Source organism: Phascolarctos cinereus, unplaced genomic scaffold (assembly GCF_003287225.1).
Source record: "Phascolarctos cinereus isolate Bilbo 61053 unplaced genomic scaffold, phaCin_HiC Scaffold_2;HRSCAF=192, whole genome shotgun sequence".
NCBI lineage: Eukaryota > Metazoa > Chordata > Mammalia > Diprotodontia > Phascolarctidae > Phascolarctos > Phascolarctos cinereus.
In genome coordinates this window covers 277884426-277899565 of record NW_027555625.1, presented here as the reverse complement: position 1 = coordinate 277899565, position 15140 = coordinate 277884426, and the positions used below count along the sequence as shown (strand labels likewise).

General features: G+C 40.0%; 1 long non-coding RNA gene across 8 annotated transcripts in view; it reads left to right on the top strand.

Annotated features, from left to right (window-relative positions):
* The window catches only part of LOC110207493 (uncharacterized), a 69944-nt gene that overhangs the window by 41891 nt on the left and 12913 nt on the right, over window positions 1-15140 (top strand). For 5 of the 8 annotated variants that reach the window (XR_013484749.1, XR_013484747.1, XR_013484745.1 and 2 more), the window contains one exon: window positions 396-501. The exons of 1 other annotated variant lie outside the window; for it this stretch is intronic. This is a non-coding gene — a long non-coding RNA (uncharacterized LOC110207493). Of the gene's footprint in view, window positions 1-395; window positions 502-15140 lie in introns of those variants that run through there. 2 more of the 8 variants (XR_013484746.1, XR_013484750.1) reach the window with 1 other exon arrangement.

Here is a 15140-nt window from a genome sequence, read left to right as displayed (position 1 = left end):
TAAAATATGGTCAGCTGTGTCAGAGAACTTCAATAAATCGATGACTTCAGGCCTGGTAAACAATTTGATATATAGCTCCCACAGTATCATCACTAGCTATAGTTCCTTCCATAATTGGACCATGGGATGAGTCAAAGCCAGAATGAAAAGCATTAAAAGTGATATTTCAAGGGAAAATTAATTTATTTGCTGACCAACAAAAACCAAAGTAATTTCAGAATTTTAAGGATGGCGCAGCACAGTAGTATTGCTATGCATGTTTTTTTTCCCCTCAAATTGGAAATGGAGTCTGGTTTGAAATACAAAATAGAACTCTTACCTCTTCTTTTGAAGAAGTGTTTTAACCTAGATATAGTCAGTCAATCATCAGAAGACCATCTGTACTTCAATTCCAGGTGAGCTGATCCAAGAGCATGAAGGTGTGGAGAACCTACCCTTGAAACCACACAAGAACAATCCCTGTGCTTCCAGGTAAAAGGCAATAAAATAATAAGGAAATTACTCAATGGGTTTTTTGCTTTTATTTTTGTTTTTGGATTTTTTTGCCTTCCTGGATTTCCCGTGCAAGGTAGTTGTTGTTCATCCTTCATTTTCAAAGAGGACCAATGATATCACAATGTGATGAGTCATGTCTTCACTTGTCATGAATTGGATTTAAACAAGGCAGAGTTTCACAAAGTTGTCAGCCTCACTCTCTCAGAATCATCAAAATCGAGTGGCAAGACAAAAATCAAGACAACTACTGATGGCTTGGGATGCAGTGGATGACCTTGGCTTCTTTAATGTCTAGATAACCAAGCTCACAGTACCTACTTCAGCCACCTTCATGGCTGTTGGAACAAATTGTTTTCATCTGTCTTTGGGGTGGAGGGGGTAGGAGTTGGGGGTTGGAGGGGGCAGTCTTTACATGCTTGGAGTAGACAATCTCAGTAGTAAGAAAAGTTACAAAGACAGAGCTACTGTGGTTATACTAAATCATCCTCTGAAGGATCAAACTCATCTCTGTGGCTGTAATAAAATTAAATTAAAGTTATGATTTATGGCATAGATAATAAGATAGTAAAAATTGTCAGAAGCTTAAGCTGACCAGTCAAAAGTGGAATAGGTGGTAGCCTGCATGATGTGATTTAAGAGAGTTGGAAAGGTGCCCCTAAACAAAGTGCCTAAAATTCTACCATTTATTGCAATGATTTAAACATTGCTTAATCTCCCCCCCCCCACTTCTATTTTAAAATGTTAATGCCCCTGAGAAGGAATACATGTCAAGCTACTGATACCTTATGTAGGATTGAGTTTATAGCATTGATGATAGGAGGGATTTGTGACAGTACTGGAGACAAATTAGGTACTATACAAGAGGAAGAGAGCAGAGAAATGAGAGAAGAGCAGGGCATCAAAGGCAATTTCTCTTGAAAAACAAATTGACAGAGCTATTCACTTATTGAACACTTGTCCTTAAAACTGGCCATGGACATAGTACAGAAAGGCATAAAATGCAGTGGCACATCCAGCGGGAAGTGTCTTTTCAGTGAGACGTAGAAGCAACAGAAATGGAGGAGCTAGAGACAAAAACGTCTTTAATTTCCTTCATCCTTCTCAGTAAACAAGATTTACCAGTTCATACCCCATGAATATGTCAGTCAGTCTGTCTGTGTATCTATCTCATATGCCTTAAATTTATCACTCCTCTGTTAGAAGTGGCTAGTATGTTTCCAGATTGTTCCTCCAAAACCACCACGGATGTTCATTTTATTGATCATAGTTCTTATAGCTTTCAAAATTATTTGTCTTTACAGTATTGTTTGTTATGGTCCTGCTCATTTCATTCTTCATTAGCTTATAAAATCTTCAATTATTTTTATAATATTGATGTTATGGTCTAGATTATTCTTTTGTTTCTACTTATTTAACTCTGTATGAGTTCATATAAATCTTTTGATGTTTCTTTGAAATGGTCAATTTTCTTCCATGAAATTTTTCCTGTTGTCTTTTGATGACTTAATATTTCTAAGAAAACTATAAACTTAATCATATTGATAAAATAAAAATCATTATTATTCAATAGATACAGAACAAGCTTCTGACAAAATACAACTCTGATTTCTGTTTGAAACACTAGAAAACCTAAGGAACGTATGGACATTTACTTAAAATGATAAATACTGTATGTCTAAAACTAAGAACTACCATTGTATATAATAAACTAGCATCTTTTCTAATAAAATCAGGGTGAAATGGGAATACCCATTGTTGCTTTTTCTCTTTGACATAGTACTAGTAATGTTGGCTATCACAAACACTAGAAAAAGAAATTGAGGGAATAAGCATAGGTAAGGAAGTAAAATTTTCACTTTTTGCAGAGATGATGCTATACTTAAATAATCCTGAAGGGTCAACTAAAAAAAATGAAATAATTGCAGAAAACTTGCAGAGTATGAAATAAATCCATAAAAATCATCAGTATTTCTATATGATGCCAATAAAACCCAGCAGGAAGAGATAAGAGAAATTCCATTTAAAATAACTATAGAATATATAAAATATTTTGGGGTCTATCTACCAAGATACACACAAAAACTGCATATATAACTATAAACCATTGTTTACAGAAATTAAGACAGACCTAAATAATTGGAAAAAAATTAATTGCTTATGGGTAAAATGAATCAACATAATAAAAATGACAATACTACCTAAATTAACTTACTAATTCAGTGACATACCAATCACTCTACCAAAGGCTTACTTTATAGAACTAGAAAAAATAAAAACAAAATTTATATGGCAGAATCATATGAAGAATATCATATCATATTAAGAATCTCAAGGAAAACAATGAAAATAAGTGGGAATGAAGGGTGCCTAGTAGTGCCATATCTAGAACTTTCACTATTTTCCTTCAGAAGCTAATTCTCTCTAGCTGAACTCCCAGATAGCTCTTCTTCAGACAGGACAACTGGTCTTCAAGGCTTAATCCACAGACACTACTTTCTTATCCACCAACTGCTCATTTTGGGGAAGGCCTATGTTTTCTAGGTCTCCCGAGTTTCTAACCAGGTTTTTACTCTGGCCAACTCTTAAGGGGATGTGGTTCTCTATCTAACCACAGCCGTTATCTTTAGATCAGGGGTTCTTAACCTTTGTGTCTGTTGTGGACCCTTTTAGCAGTCTTATGGAATCTATGGTCTCCTTTGCAGAGTGATGTTTAGTTTTGTTTTGTTTTGCTAGGCAATGGGATTAAGTGACTTGCCCAGGGTCTCTCACAGCTTGTTAGTGTTATGTGTCTGAGGCCAGATTTGAACTCAGGTCCTCCTGACTCTAGGGCTGGTGCTGTATCCACTACGCCACCTAGCTGCCCCACAGAGTGATGTTTTTGAATGCATAAAATAAAATACATAGGATTGCAAAGGAAATGAATCATTGAAATAAAGATGTCACTCTTTTCCCATTTCAAGTTAACAGACCCCCTGAAATCTACCCATGGAAGCCTATTAAGAACCTCTGATCTAGAGATCTATGGAGATGTGACTTAACACTTGCTTCTCCGTATGATGTAGCCCCTGCTTCCTCAGGAACCACAGCTATGGAAGACTTGGAAAAGAAAAGTTCTCAGCACCCAAATCCTCAGTGCTGTCAGATGACTCAATATCAGTAGAAATGCCATACAAGAAGAGGCATTACCATCTAGTTTGATGCTGAGCTCTAAGGACCATGGGACCTTTTCATCAGTCTTGCAACTGAAACCTTTGATCTGTATCTTCTACCTTTAGTTAGGAAGTAAGCTACTTGAGAATTACAGGTTATCTCAGCTTTTCTATTATGTATTTTCTATTATGCTTTTTCATTCATTAATTCATCACAACTGATTTACCCATTTTTACAGTCCAGGTAGACTCAGGCATGCTGGGGAGTCCTGTCTGGCATATTTGTATCTAATGGATTCAGGAGGATTGATTAAATGATTTCTTGTCCCTTGCGGTTCTAGTTTTCCATGATCCTATGGAAAGGGCATCTGCATATTGCACCATGAATAGCAGTACCAATGATTTAGGCAGTAAAGAGCAGGTATGCCAAGCAAGGAAGTGAAAAGTGAGACTGGAAGAAGGGACTCTCTGTTATCTAATATCTCCAGTGCTATGCAGGAATCATTCTTCACCTACCACAGCAACCACAGCCGCATTAGCCCTCCGAACAGATATTACATTTCATAAAGCCAAATCAGCCCCCATGACAAAGTGCGTGCACTTAGAATTAAGGCCTTTTTAATACCAGAGATTAGAGAGGATCAACAGAACTGAGAAGGAGGAGGAATCTAACTATCCTTTTGCTCAGACTCCACTGCTTGCAGTGAATCCCGGGGATTGGTCCTTGTGCTCATGTTAAAGTTGAATTTAGGAAGCAGAGCCCATCCAAGAGTTTGTCCAGGCTGGGCCAGCCCAGAAGGAGCTCATGGCATCCCAGGAGTTAGTTCCTCCCCATTAACATTTAAAACCTTGCTTGTAACCAAGTATTTCAGATTGAATGTTTGACCACAGCTTCATGGTCTTTTTCTATCGAAACAGAACTCTATTAAATCACAAGGCCAATTAGGTGGCACAGTGGATATAGAGCACCTGCCTGGAATCAGGAAGACCTGAGTTCAAATGTGGCCTCAGATACTTACTAGCTGTGGGATCCTGGGCAAATCACTTAACCTATTTGCCTCAGTTTCCTCATCTGTAAAATGAGCTAGAGAAGGAAATGGCAAACCCCTCCAGTATATTTGCCAAGAAAACCCCAAATGGAATCACAAAGAGTTGGACATGACTAAAAAATGACTGAATAATAACAACATTAAATAGCAAAGCATTAGAAGCAACTCAGATCATTATTAAATATAACAAGTGCTATACAGAAATACATGGTATTTTCTCCAGAACTATATAGACCACATCTTTGGCAGATCCTTGCCCTTTAGACTTTTCATTGAGGGTGCTCTCTACATCCAGCCCAGAGAAGGTCTCCAGGCTGAACATGATAACCAAGCCTCCTCAGGACCTTGCCTGTTCAGAATGGTGACAGTGCAGGCCAGAGGAATGATAACAAAGTCTGACTCTATCCACTGGACTCTCTGTTGCCCCAACTTTGAAAGGATGAGAGTGAGCCAGATTTCTCTGGGGACTGGCATCTACCATACATCTGCCTTGGCCAAACATCTGGTTGACCACCTCTCTCCTGGTCAGACCTAGGTCCACCTCTGGTGATGTTAGAGATTCCCTAGGAAGAGGCCTCTGCTGCCAACGGAGAAGCAGCAGCCAGGCTGGGCTCTGCCACTTCCAGGAAATGATGCTTCACACTAAGCCGCCCTAGGGCTTCTCCTCTGCATCAACAGCCCCTTTCTCTCTGTACCTGCATCACGGTGTCCAGCCGATATCAAGATGATTAGGAAGTACTAAGCCTGCACATTTTCTATACCACAAAAAATAATAACAGGTAGACCCTTTGATTTCTAGGGAAATAAGAACTCTTTGCTGCATTTCCTGTCAGGCTGGCCCTTTGAACAAGCTCACTCCATAATTTAGAGTTTGAATCTCGCCTTAAATGGCAGTTAAAAATTGCATGTGGCAGTTCACAATGAAATTTAGCTTGACAGCTTGGACATAAAACTAAAAATAAATGACTTCACATCCAAATAATAAGTAATAACAATGTTAGCCTGCATAAGAATAGCAGGGCTGGATTCAAATACAATATTAATTTTAGGAATATGAGTGACTAGGGAGAGACAGAGGCAAAGAAACAAATCCTTCATATAGCAATAGTCTCCTCTTATCCCCCAGGCAACTGGCTGCCTTTCACCTCGGCGGCTCGGCAATTATGTGGTGTAATGGAAGCAGCGCAAATAAGCAGAGAGATTTTATTAACCCAAATGAGCAAATCATCTGCGTATTATTGCGATTTGATTGACACTGACAAGTGTTGAGCAGACACGGGTGTGAATATGATAAAGAAGCTCTCAGGAAAGCCCTTGATAATGTTACTCTTGATAAAGTTGCTTGGCCAGCCTCTCTAAGTAAATAAAGGGGAAAGGCAGATGACGCATATTAATTCACCCAGTTTGCAGCCTGCTGGAAGACTAGGGGGAAAAAAGTTGCAAGAGGTTCAGTGCATGGCATTTGATATGAATACCAAAATTGCATTCATGATTCGTATAGACTTTACAATAATATATTAATATTAAAAGTAAAGGTCATTCCGCATAACAGTTAAGCTTGCCTGAGCTTCAACCTTTATACCAATAACCGACTCGGGGAAATAAGTGAGAGATATTTGAATACTGTAAAAATAAAATAAAAATGCGAGCGGGGAGGCAGCGGCCGGTAGGTAGCTCAGGAGGCCCCTCGCCCACCTGCACCCCCCCGGGACAATTAAAGGGCCCCCGGGAGGATGCCTGCATCTGAGACAGCTGGCGCCGGCGGGGGGAGATGATTAATTGCCACAGGCCTTAAGGCCTCTGCTCGCTGGCTGCGCTCACTCCTCTGCTCCGCGGGCACTAATGATTCCCTTATGAGCTCACCGGCTGCGAGCGAGCGCGGGCGCGCCGCGAATGCGGCTCCAGAGTCAGCACAAAACTTTACCCGGCTGCTGGGGCGCTCGGAGCAAAGGGGGACTGGCGAGCCGAAAGCTCTGTCTAGGACAATTTAGGTGTAGACCTGCCTGGAGGCAGGGGCTGGACCAGATGACCTCTTGAAGTTCCTTGAGGGGGTATGATGCTCTCATTCTGTCAGCTGGGTCGGCTCAGGTGCTTTCTTGGGAAGGAGGGCGCCCCAAGGTTTTCCTAGGAGAAAGGTTTGGAAAGAAAGAAGGTGAACGAGGGAATTCCATAAAGTGGATAGAGTGCTGAATTTGGCGTCAGGAAACCTGGGTTCGAATCGCATCTCTGCTACTTACCGGAGTGACCTCGGGCAAGTCACTTGACCTCTCTTGGCCTCACTTTTCTTCTTTATGAAATGAAGGGATGAGACTAACAGACCTCTGAGGGCCCTTTTAGCTCTAGATGTATAATCCTGTGCAGGTGGATAGCTCTGCAGAACTGGGACCCCGAAAGAGATTTGGGGGGAGGGCAAGAAGTTCCCATCAGATAAGCAAGACTAGTGTCTGAAAAAACTTGATTCTTTTTCGCCTGGAGAGTTGACTTAACTCCGGTCAAGAGAGGAGACCAGCAAGACTGGTCTCTGTAAGCAGTGTAGAATAGTTTAACTATTTAAGAATTTAACTATTTAAATTTGAATAATTCAGTAGGAAAAAATATCCCCAGTTTGCTGGAGTTATTGTAAATAACTGTCCTGATGGGCCCCCAATTTACAGATTTTCACATCAAAAGGGAACTGGATTTGGAGGCAGATGACCTGGGTTCAAATACATCCTCTGTTACTCATTACCTGTATAACCTCAAGCAAGTCACTTAACCTGTCTGAGCCTGCTTCTTCATCTGAAAAATGATGGGGTTGGACTAAATGGTCCCTTCAAGCTTCCAGCTTGAAATGTAGGATCCTATGAAGCTGGATGGGTCTGCAGAATTGAGTCACTGCAGAGATGGGCATAGCAAACCATACCTATAAGATTAGATAAGTGGCAGAAAAAGAAATCAAGTATTCCAGCTAGAATTTCCTTGCTTCCCTATTAGGAGAGCAGGCTCACAAGATTGGTCTCCAAAAACAGCATTGAACAAAGTAGTTAGCTACTCTCTCCATAATTCAGGGGGCTTAAAAGAAATCTACTTTTGCTCAAGTTTATCCCCAACAGCTCTTCTGTTAAGTTCCAATTCATTGTATGGTTGCAAAGGTAGAGCACTGGATTTAGTCAGAGAACTGGGGTTCATATCTGTGTGAGCCTAGGTAAATGCTTAACCCTCTCTGGGCTTCACTTTATCTACCTGTAAGATGAGGGGGTTGGATTAGATGACAGCTGTGGTCCCTTCCAACACTGAGACTCCGAGCCTATAATCAACCAATGAACATTTCAGCTCAGAACTAAACTGCTGATGCAGCTCCTCTCTAGAGTTACCTGGGGCAATTCTACTTAGTTTCAAAAAGTCTACTCATTTCCATGAATCTAGATGAACCAGGCCTAGTTTTGGTGAACAAACTTGAATGATATCGTGAAAAAGCTTTACCAGCATATGTGGAGGCCTTAACAAAAACAGACAAAAAGCCTCCCCTGCGAAGTCCTTGGACCAGGCTGCCACCGAAGGTCAAAACTTTTCTGATTTCCTACATAAATCTCAAAGTAAGTGGTTCTGATGGGGTGCTTGGGTGCCTGTATTTGGGTGCTTGTGCTTGGACCCCAATTTCTCCCTAGCCTCAGAAACGCTATCCCTGACAGTTTCTCCCTAGCCCAAGGACACTGTGCCTAGCAATTACTCATGAGTGGGCCCCAGCAAGACCCTTATCTCTTTCCCTGGTGCAGTAACAAACAGCACCTGAAGGAATTATTAGTTTGAACTGGCTTTGCACTGGGTCATAAAGACATTCTTACCCACTGAACTATCTATACTACAGCCCTACCTCATTATCTATATCCTGGACTCCTCATTAACTGTATTCTAGACTTAAGACATATGTGTACTCCCTACATCTATCTTGTCAAACAAGACATTGATTGGTAGCAGACTGGACAACTCTCAGTTACCCTGAACTCTATTTAACTTAGTTACGTAGCAGGCCTAAAACCATACCTCCATGTGGCCCCCCTTGTGGGCTTTTCCCAGTGAACTCTGGGTAAAATGCCTGCGCAGTAGGTACAAGAAGTGCACGTTCTTTTAAGAACTGACCACTCCTTAACCACTCCCTAATCCCTCCCTGAATCACCTAGTTAGCATATTTGACACATGTCTTATCATATTTTATACTATATAAACTTTAGCTATGCTCTTTTAAGATTGCAGGTTCCTTAAGAATCCTTGCCTACTGAAAAGCGTAACAATAAACTTTTTGCAGCTTGACTTAAAGATTGCTTGAGTTTTTGAATTCATTCCAGACGACCCATTTTGTACTTTGGTTTTTGAGGGGTCCCAACCTCTCAGCTCTCATCAGTTCCACAGAGGGCCACCTGTGAAGTTCTGAACCTTCCCCTCCAGACAAATTAAACCATATTAATTATATGAAAGATATAAAAAACATACCTGACCAGCTCTTTGTATGAACTTGATTGAAACTTAAGATACCTTATAGACCAGTGAAGGCATTTCACTTTGGTTTGTTAACCATTTAATAAAATGTTATCAGAAATTTCTCTATCTCCAAGAAAAGTCAATGTTAAAAGCCAATTTTTTTAATAAAACATCAGCTCACCATGAGCTCAGCCATACTCTGATTTTTTTCCTTATTAATATAGATACACAAACTAATGCTAATGGGAAAAAATGCCTATGTATTCATCAATAGACTTTTCCTTCAAGATTTTCCCCTCCTGAAAATACAAAATTCCAAGTCACTTGCAATTTAATTGTAGATGCTATGGAGAGAGAATGAACATTTTCAGGCCAAGATCAAGATTGCCTTTTTTTTTTTTTTACTTCCTGGAGCAATAAATATCTTTTTAATAATTAGTAAAATTTAGGAATTGCAAAAAAATTTAAAGCCAGTCAAATACACCTTTAAATCAATTAAAGAAATTAATTAAATTGAACAAATTTGATTCCATTCAACAAGCATTTTTTAAGGGCTAGGCATCTGTGGATACAAGCCCCTGCCCTTGAGCTTACATTTTATGAATGGGGAGAGGAATGTGACATTTAGCAGATAAGCAAATGCAAGATAATTTGAGGAAAGAGAGAGCACTAACAGTTAGTGGGGATCAGCAAAGCATCCCCAGCACTTGTAGTACTTAAAGCTTAAGAATCTAAGAGTACATCAGACCTGGCAAATGCAGAGATGGTATGCCGGATAACCATTTATTAAATGTCTGCTATGTCCAAAGCACTTTGTATTTCCAGGGCCTTACACAGTGCCTGGCACACAGTAGGCACACAAAAAATACTGATTAATTGATTGAAATAACTACTATACAAGGGAGAGGAAGCTAAGTGCAAAGAAGAGGTTCAGGTAAAATGCCTGAGAGAAAACAGGTGAGGGAAGCATTACTTTCATCTGGTAGGGAAGGCCAGTGGAAGTTTTGTGGAAGAGGCAGCCTTGAAGGCAGGAATTTCAAGAGAGAGATGTGGGATGTGGGAAGTTCATTCCATATATATGGATGACTTGAGCAAAGGTACAAAGATGGAAGAGAGAAGTCAGTCAATAAGCATTTATTAAACACTTACTGTGTGCCAGGCACTATGTTATAAGCGCTGTGAATAAAATGAGCAGGACTATGGAATGAAACTATTCCATTTCATATCAAAGAATAGATGAAGGAGAATAGTACAAGGCTTGACAGGTTGGATGAAACCAGATTATCAAGGGCTTCAATGTCCAAACCAGGAGATGATACTTTATTTACAGGCAGTAGGGAACAATCGAAAATTTCGGTGTGGAGGAGAAACAAGATTATATTAAGACATTAGGAAGATTACTCAGGCAGCAAGTAGTTTGGACTAAAGAGGAGATACAGAAGATGGATGAGAGAAGGAAGGAAGGAAACAAGCATTTATTAAATGCCTACTGTGTACCATACACTAAGCTAAGTGCTTTACAAATATTATTTCATTTGATCCTCACAATAACACTGGGAGGTAGGGGAGACTGGATTTGGAGTCAGGTGTTTTTGTTTTCAAGCCCAATGCTTTATCTGCTGCATGACTTAGAACAATTAGATGACTGAAGGTAGGCAGAAAGACCATTTGAAAGGCTTACACCAGAAAGGTAGGAGTGGGAGTGAAGAGGAGAGGCTGGTGTAAGAGATATTACAGAGGTAGAATGGACAGGACTGGAAACTGATTCAATATTTGGGGAGAGGAAGAAGGAAGAGTCAAAGATGATTGGGGTAACAAAGCCAGGAGATTGGTAGTGGTGCCGTTAACAAATATGGGCATGTAGAGGAGTTCCCCCGTGAAACTGATGAGCTTACAAGAAGAGCCTTTGTTTGGTATTTTGATACATGAATGGCACAGGTATTCCCCTTGAGGGAACAGGGTGGGGAGGACCCATCCTGGGACATAGCCATTAAAACCTCATGGAGAAGGAGTGATTCAAGATGATTGTTGTCTTTGTCTATTGTCAGTTGAGGGTTGGTGCTCCCCTTTGTGGCTGGCCTATAAAAGAGAATTGGCAAACCCATAGCAGCCCTTTTCCAGAGAGATCCCAAGAAATGTGAGCACTTCAGATATCAGACATCTGATAATGGACTTTGGTATCTGAGATGAAAGTGTGAATAAAGTTGCCTGGATATTCATGCATTTCTCCTAGGGACCAACCATGCCCTCGACCTCAGTGCCAGAGAGGTCAGTCAAAGAGGAGCAGTGTCAGAGCCTCTTAGGCTGAAAGATGGCAGCAGCTGAAGGCAGTGGTGGAGTAGAAAGATTTCTTGGATCCTGAGCCTAGATGTGTAGGCCCAGCCATCATGGAGAGTCAGCAACAAAGGCTTGGCAAAATCACACATATCCCTCCCAACTATGACTGATCCTGGTCTGTGTGATCTCAGAGCTTGGGGTACTAGGCCACAGGTTGCAGCTGGGTTTAAGGGACAAGATCATGAGGTTGGCTTGAGATGTTTAATTTAATTCAATTCAACAAATATTAAGCCCTCAGGATTGTATGAGTTTGCTGGTAAATGGTTAATCCCCAGCTCTTTGAGGGAAAAATGCACAGCATGACACATTTTTAAGTTTAATATGCATTATTAAAATTTTCTCCAGTATTTTCTTATGTCTAGATAAAACAAGCTCTGATTTGTAGCATTTGCAAATTTCTAAGGTGCAAATGTTCACTCTGAAAATTTAACCATCTGCTGTCCTGGAACAGCTGGCCCCAGCTCACCCCTGGCAGTAAGGCACTATGTGCTAGGTGCTGGAGATAGGAGGACAAAATGAAAAAAACAAAACAAAACAAAAACAATGCTGTCCTTAAGGAGATCAATTATACAAGGGGATAGAGTACTTAAGATATTAGTTCAAATCCAGCCTCAGATACTTACTGGCTATGTGACCTCCAGCAAGGCACTTAACCTCTGTCTATCTGAGTTTCCTTAACTGTCAAATCAGGATAATAATAGCACCCACCTCCCAGGATTATTGTAAGAATCATAATATTTGTAAAGTGCTTAGCACAGTGCCTGGCACTTATTAAATGCTTGTTCCCTTTCCCTTTCCCATAATTAAATATAAGATAATTTGGAGAGGGAGAAAACCCTAAAAACCTAGGGAAATGAGGAAAAACTTCCTGTAGGAGGTGACAGAAAAGCTGAGCTTTGGAGAAACTAAAGATTCTGAGAGAAGGTACCAAGGGTGGAGCACATTCTAGGTATATGAGATCCAGCCTGTTCCAAGTCCCATGGAGTCAGAAGATGGACCTCTATGTAAGCCATTTTTGCTGCAATGTAGAATACATGAAAAGTGGAGTAATGTGAAAGTCTGGGAAGGCTGACTGGAGCCTGACCAGGAAGTGCTTTAAATGCCAGACTGAGTAGTTAGTATTTTATCCTAGGGGCAATAGGGAGTTATAGGAGCATCTTGAGCAGGGCAGTATCACAGTCACATGTGACTTTAGGAAGACAATTTTGCCATCTGTGTGGAGTACAGAGTGGAGAGGTGAGAGACCGGAAGCAGGAAGACCATTTAAGAGGCTATTGCAATAAGTAGTCCAGGCTATAGATGATGAAAATCTGAATTAGTGTAGTAACCATGTGAATAAAGAAAAGGGATATATGCAAGGAATATTGAAGAGGCAGGATTGACAAGACTTCACTGCTGATTATACTTGGGGAGTCAGGGAAAGCAAAGAGTCAAGAATGAGTCCAATCTTGGGAATCTTGGTGACTGAAAGGCTAAGGATGTGCTCATCCAAAATTGCAAAGATGATGAGTTCTTTGAGTTTGAGATTCAGGTGGAGATATCTAGCAGGCTGCTGGTAATGTGGAACTCAAACACAGGAGAGAGAGATGGAGGCTAGATATGGATATTTGGGAGTTATCTGCATTGGGATGAAAATTGAAACTGTAGGAACTAGAGGAGATATGAAGGAATGGAACCAAAGGCACAAGTAGAGGAGGTTGGTCCTAGCAAGAAGAGCCACTTTACCAAAAACTGGAGCAAAGGAGGATAGAATAGGAGATGTCATGAAATGATTTTGCAATTTAGAAATAGGAGAATAGAAGGTGCTCCTGATGGAGGATCTCTATTTTCTCAGTAAAGTAGGAGGCAACATCACTTGCTAAGAGGGAGAGGGGCAGGGCTTATGTGGGAAACCTGAAGAGAGAAGATTTGGAACCAGTACTTGTAAGGAGTGCAATAGAATCAGTCAACAAAGAATTAAAGGATGCTGTGAGTTTTCTTTCTTTAAAAAATATTTTTCCAATTACATGCAAAAACAATCTTCAACATTCATTTTGCAAAAGCCTGAGTTCCAAATTCTCCCTCACTCCCCACTTCTCCCTCTCCTGAGAAGGCAAGTAACTAGGTATAGGCTATATGTATGCAGTCATGCAAAACACACCTCCACATTGGTGAAAGAAAAACCCAACAAAACCCAAGAAAAGTTTAAAAAAAGCAAAAAAATATGCTTCAATCTGCACTGAGTCTCCATGAATTCTTTCCCTGGAGGTAGACAGCATTTTTTATTACAAGTCCTTCCAAATTGTCTTGGATCCTTGTATTGATCAGAATAGCTAAGTCATTCACAGTTGATTGTACAATATTACTTTGGGCCATCACTAGTCATCTTGCCGTTGGATTTTGATGACTTTGATGACTCTGGAGGAGAGTGAGGCTGACAGCTTTGCTGACAACTCATATCCAATTCAGACTCAAGTCAAGACATTCCCCCTCTTTATATCATCAGTCCTTTTTGAGAATGAAGGACCAACAAAAACAAGTCCGTTCACTTCACGATGTATCAGTTCATGTAAGTCTTTCCAGGTTTTTCTGAAAACATCCTGCTTGTCATTTCTTATAGCACGATAGTATTCCATCACAATCATATATCACAACTTGTTCAGCCATTCCCCAATAGATGGGCATTCCCTCAATTTCCAATTCTTTGCCACCACAAAAAAGAACTGTTATAAATATTTTTGTACATAAAGGTCCTTTTTGCTTTTTTTTTTTGTATCTTTTTGGGATACAGATATGGTAGTGGCATTCCTAGGTCAAAGGTTATGCACAGTTTTATAGCCCTTTGGAAATAGTTTCAAATTGGTCTCCAGAATGGTTAGATCAGTTCGCAACTCCACCAATTTTTTTTTTTGCAACCAATTTAGCGAGTGTCCCAATTTTCCCAAAGCCCAGCATTTGTCATTTTCCTTTTTGGTCACACTAGCCCATCTGATAGGTGTGAGGTGGTACCTCAGAGTTGTTTTAATTTGCATTTCCCTAATCAATACTGAGTTAGAGAATTTTTTCATAAGACTACAGATAGTTTTGATTGTCTCATCTGAAAGCTGCCTATTCATATCCTTTGACCATTTGTCAATTGTGGAATGGCTTGTATTATTATCAATTTGACTCAGTTCTCTATATATTTGAGAATGAGGCCTTTATTTATTATGTTGTAAAAAAATTTTCCCCAGTTTTCCACTTTCCTTCTAATCTTGGCTGCATTGGTTTTGTTTGTGCAAAAACCTTTTAATTTAATGTAATCAAAATTATTCATTTTACCTGTCATAATGCTCTCTAGCTCTTCTTTGGCCATAAATTCTTCCCTTATTCATAGATCTGACAAATAAATTATTCCATATTCCCCAAATTTGCTTATCATATCACCTTGTATAGCTAAATCATGTACTCATTTTGACCTTGTCTTAGTATATAATGTATATAATGTGAGATGGCTATACTGTTTCTGCCAAACTGCTTTCTAGTTTGCCTAGCAGTTTTTGTCAAATAATAAGTTCTTTTCCCAAAAGCTTAGATCTTTGGATTTATCAAGCAAACATTAGATTACTATGCTCATTTATTATGTTACATGATGTACTTAATTTGTTCCACTGATCTACCACTCTATTTCGTA